Consider the following 8,957-nt stretch of genomic DNA (forward strand, 5'->3'; position numbering starts at 1 on the left):
TTTATTATTGTCAGGCTCTTAACTAAATATTTATGGTTATTTCATATGTATATGGTTTATTTTATCTTCCCCACAGAAATATACATTCTTGGCAGTGATTAAATACAAAATTCTATGTCTTTTTATAGCAATAGTTCAATGTCCCATGTATGCTGTTTATGCAAGTAATGTTGATTTGTTAGATATTTTTGTGAGAAAGATGATCAATGAATTTTATTATATGAATCAATTGTCATAAACAGGAGGAGAAGAAACACAGAATGTCTTATATTCATTCCTTATATTCAGAAGTTCAAATATCTTTACTGGATCAAGTATATCTTGCCAGAGCAATAGGTCCACTAACTTGAAACCAGGAAATTTTGGGGGGCGATATTCAAGAAAGCACCAAACTAAAGAGACAATTAGATTATATTGTGTTAAACAGAAGGTGGTTGAGAAAACAGTGTTATGGGAATAAACAGAAAATGATTGTTGTAAATGCTGTTCATTATTACGTCATAATATGAAACTACTATCCAACCCTGCCAGCCTATCATTATTTGCCATTGCCAATTAGGTTGGTTCCTCTTGCTTCTTTTTCAAAAAAGAAGTAAAAAGTGTGGCTGAAATTTGAAGCTTAATTTAGAAAAAAAGACTGAAGAGATACACACAAGTATGCAATAATGTATGTTTTTCCTAGATGCCAACACCTTGCCTTTTGAAATTACTTTTTCCATATAATGAAAATTCCTTATTTCCATGAGCTTGACACCATTCTGAGTGCTATGTATGTATTTAAGCATTTAAATCCAATCTTAGCTTTATGATACAGTTACTAATATTCTCCCCATTTTACAGAGGATGAAACTGAAATATTGAGTAGTGTTTACAAGGCCGTATACTAAGAGGTGGTGGAGTTTGTATTGGGAACCAGTCAACAATCCACCAAAGGCTGCCTCATAACCTCTATATATGTTTTTCTTACTCTTTTGGTTTGCTAGACATGCTTCACTGCTCTGGGACCATAGCACAGATTTCTGTTCCCATTTATTAAAGGTAAGCTTATACCATAATGTGCACCTGCTTTTACTTCCAGTGTAATTTATTCAGGAGTGATTCTACATTCAGCATTCCCCATGCTCATCCTTTTTTCTGCCTCTCCAAATGTTTGTTGGAGAATTCTCCTTGTTATTTATAGTATTATCACTTTAAATTTAAAATATGTTCTGGATATTAGAGATGAGATTGAGAATGAAGTGTAATTTGTCATTCTGAGTATTCTTGTTCAGTCAATTTTATCATAATTTTCTAATCATTAAGGTAATATATTCATCAAACTTCTGGCTAATAAAATTCTGTTAATCATTGTCTTTTTTTTTTTTCCTTTGGTATCTTTTCTTCCCATTATTGATCATACTCAACAGCTCAATCTAAGTTTTTAACATCTTTAGCCATTCTTCCTAGAAGAAAGAGCCACAGTGTCTAGTTTTTCCACCATAATTTTTCTTCTACACCCTTACCTCCATGGTATTACTTTTAAATAAACACCACTTGTGAGTAATACAACTATAATAATCTTACCATATTTGAAGGCTTCGTCTTCTCGACAAAATAGATGTTGTAGTAATTAGTCTGACAGAAGTCTTTTATATGTGCCAGATGAGTTCCCCATTATTTCTGAATAGCATTCTCTTTTAAATACATATGGGTTATTCACCCATCCATGCCCAGAAATCCCATGTCCTCTGTTCTTCAGTTTCAATCACATTGTTTCTTCTCTCTGGAGCATTAGTTGCCCTTCTCTCCACTAGTGTTAGGCCCAAAACCTCGATGGAGCTCTACTGGTAATGCTGGCACACAGTTGTCTCCTTTTGAAATTCTTGGGTTACTTTGTTTTTGTCCATTTATTTGTCACTTATTATGGAATGTATTATTTTTATGTTTTCTATTTACTCACATTTTATTTCCTACCATGAGCACCATGTTCCATTTTTGTTCAGTGTAAAATCATGTATTTATAGGCCCGCTCTCTAACAAGGAATTTGCAGTACAGGAAGTATTCAGATATAAAATGATTGATACACACAAAATATTCCAACAAAACCAGCTTGAAAAGGCAAATAACTTTAAATTTACTAATTAAGAATGCTTCAACATATGTCTAGCTAATATACTTTAAACAAAGACATAACTAGATATATAAAGAAAATTCTGTTGCATAAAACCGATTCTAAAATGTGATTGTCTTGCAAGAAATTTTTCCTGTCCCCAATTTTTAAGCCACAACTAATTATCCATGAATATAAGTTTCAAAGTGTGATAAGTGGAATAAGAAAATAAAAGGAGAAGGTTTGCAAAACATGACCTCAGGAGGAAAAAAAATAGCCTATGAATTTTTTTCTCCAAGGTTACTTAAAATGGCATTAGGAGTAGAAGTCTTTTTGGCCCTTGCTGGGTAATTCAGTTGCTTAGAGCATCATCCTTATGCCAAAGTTGTGGGTTCCATCCCCCTCAGGGAACATACAAGAATAAACCAGTGAATGACAACTGAATAGAACAACCTTTCAATGTTTCTCTCTCTTCCCTTTCCTTTCTCACATTAACATACATTTTAAAAATAAGTTTTTTTTCCAATGTTTATACATTTTACTTTCAAAATGTGTTAGTATTTCATTTTTATTTAAAACAGTTAGTTTGGTTGTCTGTGGTTAACACGTTTTCGGGACTATATTTTTAGTGTTTTGAAACAAACATTATTTACAAAAAAATTAAATATCTGATGAAGAAAATTTTACTTAATAAAATTCAAAGAGCGAAAAAGTTAAATTTTTCTCTACAAACTGCCTTGCATGTTTTATAAGGTGCCAGCCCTAAATAAACTTTGGTTTTAGAATAATAATACCAGGGTTTCAGTCCTGGTTTTCCATTGACTTTAATCTGTAAATTTTATCATTTAACCTATAAGATCCTCAGGGTTATAATCTATTACAATTTGGTTACTGGTAGTTCTGTGTTGTAAGTAGAAATAAATAAAATAATAAATGTAAAAAAAAAAAAAAAACACAACTATTGGAAATGTACTTAGCAGCAAATATCAACTGAGCCTGAATTTTACAAAGCACTAGAGCAAGTGATTTAATTCCAGAAGTTAGCTGTATATTTAGCTAATTATTCTAGGCCTTCTAACTCTATTTTGTTGCAAAAACAGTACTTATAATAGAAAATGGGATACCATGGTAACTTCATGAAATATGGTGTTTTCAAAATAGTTTCATTGCATTTCATTATGAAACTTCGAATATCTGTAGTTTCAGAATTATATACAATAATCACCCACAAATAATCAGCTAGTATAATTAGCTGGGGTGTTCGCTGTTATCTATCATCTATCTTCTCCAGCCTCTCCACACTCTCTCTAATTCTTATCCTTGCTCTCCTTGTCTCTGTATTCTTTTTCCTCTTTATTGAATTTATTAGGGTGACATTGTTTAATACAATTATATAGATTTTAGTTGTACAATTCTATAATACATCATCTGTATATTGTTTTGTATGTCCACCATCTCATGTCAAGTCTCCTTCCACCACCATCCATCCCTCCTTTACCCTCTCCTGCTTCTCCCTCTCCCCCTTCCTTCTGGTAATCTCCATACCTTGTCTCTCTCTCTCTGTGTGTCTTAATCTTTTCACCCAGCTCTGCAGTGCCCTCCCCTCTGATAGCTGCCCGTCTATTCTGTGTCTCTGAACAAAATAATAAAATAGGAACAAACTCATGGTTACCCAGAGAAGTGGCTCTGTCTTCTTAAGTTTGTATTTTATTCTGGCTTCCTTTGGTGAAGAAACTATTCATGTTTCTGGCTTTAATTTATTTACTTTTTTTTTTTTTTTTGAGATATGAGTGAAGTAACAACTCACGTGATTTTAAATAACTAGTATTCACAAAAAATAAAATGTAAAATAATCAAAAGTAAGTTGAAATTTTTATGACATGGGGTATATTCAGCTTTCAAGTCACGAAGTCACGAATAGAGTTTTACCTTAAGAGTATCAAGTGTGAGAAGATGCAAAGGATGTAAACATGAAAAAGCATACTTGAAGGCGCCCAAAATAAAGGACGTGAACAGGGTTTAAACTTTAAACTATATCACAGTTAAAGGTCCATGTGCTCCGTACTTAACTGAGAGGGAAGAAAGATCCCTCACTATATATTTGTTTTATTTGAATTTAACATTTCACAACTAAATGTAAAATGAAGCCATGATCAATATGAGAATGTTCTGGCATTAAATTCACTACGTACTGAATTTTCTTTAGAAGATATTGTGGCTGTAAAATATGAAGTGTTATCTTCTTCAGTTCTAGAGACATGTTTTGGGTCAAGGATCCCATTCTAGCTACCATATGAAAAAATAAAAGATAAAAATATTATATTTTATGTAAAAATCCCATATCATATATTGATAGTAAAATCTTCTTTATAGTTCCTAACACCTTTATAATAAAAAATATATATAAAACTACAAAGGATAATGCAGATAACTTAAAGAAATTCTCCCTCAAATCAGTCTCTTGCTCTTCTTTCTGATTTCTCTGGCTTCATGGGCACCCAACCTGTTACACAGGACTCCACATTTTTTAGGGGTGCCACATTTGTCATAATACTCTGTAGTCCCCACTTTGAAGTGGTGATAACTTTTTAAATGAGGCCTACATTTTCATCTTGCAATGACTTTGTCGAATTATATAATCAGTCCTGCTTCCTTTCTTCTCAAATGTGTAGTTTAAAATACAGTCACTCCTCCATAGCTGAGGTTTATGTCAGCAGGTTAAATCAACCTCAGATCCAAACCAGTGTTTTCAATCCATGGTTGGGCATTTGCAGATGCACCATTGATATAAAGGGTTTGAACATTCTCAATGTTTGGTGTCTGTGGGGGTCCTAGCATCAATGCCCCTTGGATACCAAGGGACTACAGCACTAATTTGGTAAAGCAACAATTTCTAGGACAGCCTTAAAAGGACAGTTCATTTTAAATCACCTTTCAAGAAAATAATGTTGATGGAAATTATAAACTATTAATCACTAATCATTTTTGTTTCATCATTCATATGTTAATTTGAACACAATATGTATCAATGGTTACCATGTCTTTGGGAAAGAACTTCACGTAGAAAGTCTCAAAAACTTATGCATATTTTTGATTTTACAATAACACTTTCAAAAACATTCATTTTAGCAATAAATAAGTGAGGAGGTATGTGTAGGGGCTTGCAAAGTGGAAAATTTCTTACCACAGGAAGAATTTTAAGATAGCATTTTCTTCTAAATTTTGTTCCTTGTAGTATCGATGGTATTTCCTACTCTAAATGTCTTACTCACTCCCAATCATGCTCACACCACGTACTTCTTTTCATGTCCCAATTATGGCTACACTATACAGAAAGACAATGGCTGGAAACCCTTGTTTTATAGAGACACAATCTATAAAGAAAAGTGCTTTGATAAAATGGAAATAATGAAAAAGACACCCATTGCTTTGCCAATCTTAAGCAAGATGATCTTAAACTTAGGAAGAATAGCAGCAGCCCTTCATGTTGGTCCATAATTTCCTAGTACCAGGAAAAGACATTAACTTCAGAAATCCAGAGGCTCCATTTACGTAAGTTCTGCCCAGGACTTTCTTCTCTGTGTTTTCACCATGTGCATTTCATTTAAAGGAAATGATTGCCACATGGTTTTGATTCATTTACACTCAGCTCATTAAATACTGTGTTTTAAGGGCTATTTGATGTCCACAGAAATTTTGACCCTCTTTATAGTCATTTTATTAAAACCAGGGAGTTATACTTCGCTTGCACATGAAATTAAATACCAAATGGTTCGTATTTGTTAAAAAAATAAATCTCTCAAATCTATGACCTTGTATATCTAACTGCTTTCTTATCTCCAGGAATTTGTTTATAGATTCTCAGTGAATAGAGAATTGGGTAAGTTACTTAGAAAAATCAAGTTTAAAACATTTTTACTGAATTATATAATTAATTGTCTCTCTTTTTTAAAAAAATTGTTTTGTAGTTAAAATTCTTATTCAGATTGTTCTCAACTTCTGTGTAAACATTATTTTTTTTACTTTATTTTTATTGGTGACACTACTACCGATGTCTCTATTGCCCTCTGCCTGCTTTGCTCATGGCCCCCTACCCTCGCCGCCTCCCTTCCCTCTGGTCACACTGTTGTCTGCGTCGACGGGCTTTGCATATATATCTCTGGTGAATCCTTTCACTTATTTTCATCCATTCCCCGACCCCCAACAGCTGTCAGTCTGTTCCATGTATCAATGCCTTGGTTTCTAATTTGCTCATCAGTTCATTTCTCATTATTTCATCCTCATATTTGTATAGTACAGAGTATATTCATATATATATTCACATACATGTGTGTGTGTGTGTGTGTGTGTATATATATATATATATATATATATATATATATATATGAATGTGAAATTTTTGAATTCTGTAGACCATTTTCATGATACCTGAAAATTTCAGTTTCAGAAGTTTATCTACTTTAGGAAATTGTAAGTATAACAAGCCTTTAGAGTTAGAGTTTTCCACTCATTATTTTTCTTTCAAAATGGTTTATCCAAATGAGAATTCTAATTCACCATCTGAGCTTCAATGAACACAAGAGAAGTAATTCTGAACACCTCATAGACAAACACTTACACTGCAGAAACGAAATAAATAAGAACCCAGTACAGGCTGGCTTCCAGATTACAGAGGAAAACAGCACAAGTAACTGGGTGGCATGAGAATAAGAATGACTTATTTGGCGTTGTGGCCAGCGCAGTCATCTTCCACTAATTTGCCAAAATGACCAACACAATGAGAAATAGGAGAGACAACCACCATATATTCTTTAGGCCTTTTAGAAAGCAGAGTTGCGCCTTTGGCCACATGCATGTGAATCTACGAGAAAGGTGATATTGTAGATACCAGGGGAACGGGAACTCTTCAAATGGAATGCCCCACAAATGTTCCCATGGCAAAACTGGAAGAGTCTACAATGTCGCCCAGCATGAGTGGGCATTGTGGTATACAAACAAGTTAAGGGAAATATTCTTGCTAAGACGATTAATGTACATATTTAAATATTAAGCACTCAAAGAGCCAATATAGCTTCTTAACAAGTGTAAATGAAAATGAGAAGAACAAAAAAAAAAAAAAAAGGAAAAAGGAGAAAAGGAGAAATGTACTTGAGTCACAGTGCTCCAGCCAGAGAAGCACATTTATGAGAAGCAATGGAAAGGAGCCTGAGTTACTGAAACCTATTCCCTATGAATTCTGGAATGATAAGTAAAAAAGTAAAAGACCTCTGTACTGTTAAGAAAAAAAATAAATAAATAAAAGGAGAGAGGGAGAGAATTGCTTATTTGTTTAAATTATATTCATTTGTCAAATTGAAGAGATTATATTTTAACTTTTCTTCTCTTTGCTACCACAGCTCCAAGATCAGTTCATCCTAATCCATGACCTGTTTTATGTGTTTTTAAAAATTTCTGTATGCTTTGGCAAAACAAATCATTATCTACATGATAGAATTCAGCAATGTCATAAAATTAGTGTGTTTTATCTACTAAGTCTCTTTCAACCCCTTCACCTACTTATTGATGTGTGACATTTCTTTGGGTGAGAAGAATATTTCTGTTTATAGTTAAACATTGGTTCAAAGACAAATAATCTGAGAGATTGTAAATTAAGTCAAATAAGAAAATATTGTCCTCAAATGATTGTTTCTGAAAAATATTATTATCTACATATGATAAAATTCTCACATGCAATTTTTCACTTTTTTATTTTTTGCTACAACTCAGTCACGTTTTAAAATAGTGATTATTTTATGGGTTATGATACACATATTTTAATTATCAGAGTAGGGTTATTATTATACCACTTATAAAATTTAAGAAAGTTACAATACTAAAGTACATTTTAGCACTTAACTGTTTTTTGTGTAATTGTTATCATATATTTAAATTTACATAGCAATAAGGTTACATTTTATTATCCAAAATATTTGCTCCACACTGCAAAATTACTATTTAATATAATATGTATATATCTGTTTCTCTTTTATCCATCATGTGAACTTGGTTTCTTGCTGGTGATTTCCCTTCAGCCTAAAGATGTCTCTTTAGTACTTTTTTTTTTTTTTTTATAGTACAGTTCTACTGGTAACACATTTTTCAGCATGTGCTTATTTCAAAAAAATCTTATTTTACCAATTATTGGAATGTATTTTCACTTCATAGATAATCACTCATTTAAAATAGTAATGATGATGACATGATATAGTATCAGCATTTTTAAAATGTCATTTTACTTTCTTCTGATATCTGCTGTTTCTGATTACAAGTCAGCCATCTATTGTACTACATCTTTCCAAGTAATTCATTTTTTTAATCCTGATTGTATCTAGACTTTTACTCTTTGTATGTTACTTTCAATTGTTTTGACAATAATGACATTATTTATATGAATTTGCTTAAATTTTTCTGACCTACTTGAATTTATATATTAATAGGATGTTATTTTCATTAAGTTTGTGAGCTCTCAATAATATATGAATATTTATAAATTTTATATGTATAATATGAACACAAATTACACTCACATGCACTATTTTCTCTCTTCTCTCTTTTTACACTCCAGTTACACATGTTATACCTCTTGATAGTTTCTTTTCTAGTATTAATCTGCTCATTTATTTATTTTTGTTTTTAAGCTGCTTTCTTTATCCATTCTCTTTTCTTTAGTGTACATAATTTATCTTGTTTTCTGTTCAAATATATTGAATATTTCTTATGGAATCTCCAATTTATGTTATTGTTTTCTTAATGAAAATTTTATATCAAGTATTATATGTTGAGCTCTACAACTTACACATAGTTTCTACTTCTCTATTATGAATTTAT

Source organism: Furipterus horrens, unplaced genomic scaffold, assembly GCF_987537825.1.
Source record: "Furipterus horrens unplaced genomic scaffold, mFurHor1.1.pri manual_scaffold_12, whole genome shotgun sequence".
NCBI classification, from domain to species: Eukaryota; Metazoa; Chordata; class Mammalia; order Chiroptera; family Furipteridae; genus Furipterus; species Furipterus horrens.